Raw genomic sequence first — 2,319 nt, 5'->3', positions numbered from 1 at the left:
AACCCCTCTGTACAGTATGTTCACAAAAAATTAAAATTAAAAAAAAAAAGTTAAGGGTGTGGAGCAGGGTGCCAGTACCTCACGCCTGTAATCCTACTTACTCAGGAGGCTGAGATCTGAGGATTGTAGTGTGAAGCCAACCCAGGCAGGAAAGTCTGAGACTTTTATCTCTAATTAACCATTGTAAAGCTAGAAGTGAAGCTTAAGTAGTGGAGCACTAGCCTTCAGCAAAAAAAAAAAAAAAAAAAGCTCAGGGACAACACACCGGCCCTGAGTTCAAGCCAGGACAGGCATCGAAATAAATAAATAAAAATGATAAAGGGGTACAAAAACTTCCTTAAGCAAGATTTTTAAAAAACATACATTCAAACAAACCTATGGTAAACAAAATGACAAAACTTTCAACCAAAACAAAATCAGTAATACTGCTATTACTAATACTGTTTGTTGTTTCTCAGCCCTAAGTGTCACACAAATTATGCTCCACTAACATATCCCATTCAGAAATTGTGATACAAGAAAACAAACAAGCAAATGGTTATTTTAGATTTTCCCAAGCAACTCACAGGCTCTCTTTTATGTGTAGATCACAGTTATCTATTCATTACAGCACTTCAGGAATCTGTCTCAGTGTTGATAGACACTGTTGTTGAAGTGGGATATATATGTGCATGTCCAGCTAAGAAATGCAGATGTCATAGCATTAGGAAATCTTTGCTCTGATTCTACATTGATTACCTTCCTAAGTGGCTTGAATCACCAGCCTCTGAGTAGCCTCTAAGCACAGCCTATATGGAGGGTCGAGGCCTACCTCCCCTAGATGGAAAGGTCTGCTGGTACCTGAGTATGTCCATGTAAGGTGTGGCATCTTGTCTTCCTGGTGCTGTGCAGGAGGGTGATGCCCTGCCACCTTCTCAGGTGATGGCATGCCTGGATCCCTGGAGACAGGGGCGGGCACTTGGCTGATAGGTTACTGAACCTGTCAGTCCAGTTCCTGGGATTGGGAGTGTCCTGTGACCCTACTCCAAAAGGTACATGCTAAAAGACAGCACAGACACCATTATGCCATGCCATGCGCCTCCATGTTTGTGTCCTGTCTCCCATGTCCTGGCTGTTCACCATGCATCCCTAATCAGCACTCCATCAGAGCTGAGTTGGTTTGTTGGTACTGTTTTGTTCTTTCTTTCCTCTCTGGCCACTTTCCTAACCATATTATGTGTATTTGAGGGCTGCAGTCCTTTGTAACAACTGACTGCATGCAGCCTGATAACTGTATAATAAAGACTCCAAAATTCCATCTACCAAAATATGGCTGCTTGGATAATTCACCTTACAACAGTCACAGCTGGATGAGCAGGAAAGTTCTCTGGGGTACATACACAGCACCAGGGAAGGGAAGAGTGGACATGGACAGCAGCTGGGCAGGGCTCAGGGCGGGGCTGGCCGGTGGGTGGGCTGTGGCAAGCTCTCTCCAGACCTCCCCTCCCCCACCCCAGAACCCCTCTATGACTCCCCAGCTCTGTGATGCAGGCCTGAGGTACAGAGCCAGGCCCCTGCCCCCCTCAGAACCCAGTTGCTTCAGGCAGCCTTGCGATTCAGACTATGGAGAAGATCCTCTCTTTTCTGAATAGCAGTACTGAACCATGGATGAATTTAGCTTAGCTTTTTTGGATTTTGACCCCTCGTACACCCTTCCGGGTGCCGTGGGGGTCCTGATTTTGTATTTGGGTTACCGGCTGTTCCTACATGTTTATGCAACCCTTTGGATCCATGCAAACATTCAAAAGGTAAGGAAGCGTGGGTGACCCCTCAAGAGATTTTGTTATGTTTGACGTGGGAAGTTTGAAGAGATGAAGTACTGCTGCTGTAGGGCATGAGGCCCAGCATGGGAGGGCTCAGGTGTCCATCTGAACCAGACAGGGACAGTGACTTGCTTCCTAACTGTGGGTTAACTTACACGGTGTGAGCACCATGAAAAGGTGTGGTTTCTGACAGGTGATCCTGAGTCCTGTCCCCAAGTCAGGCGTCCTGCACAAGCTTTCCTTCCTGCCCAGATGCACACAAGAGCAGTGCTGCCCTCTGAGGTCCTCGGAGCAGAGCCTCAAGTGTGAGCTCTGTCCTCCTCAGGGGAGGGAGCAGCACAGCTGTAGCTGGTGGCTGCAGGTGTGATGCCCTTCTCTAGCAGAGGCCCTCTGAGTGAAGACCCGTGTGTGCGGTGACGGGCAAATAACTGAAGATAGTGGACCATGTTTCACAATAAAATAACAGCAAATTTCTGTTCAATGTAATGAATCAATTCCCAGATAATGTCTCAACTTG

This window comes from Dipodomys ordii, unplaced genomic scaffold, assembly GCF_000151885.1.
Source record: "Dipodomys ordii isolate 6190 unplaced genomic scaffold, Dord_2.0 Scaffold40, whole genome shotgun sequence".
NCBI classification, from domain to species: Eukaryota; Metazoa; Chordata; class Mammalia; order Rodentia; family Heteromyidae; genus Dipodomys; species Dipodomys ordii.
The sequence above is the reverse complement of the archived record's forward strand: the minus strand, read 5'-3'. Positions refer to the sequence as shown.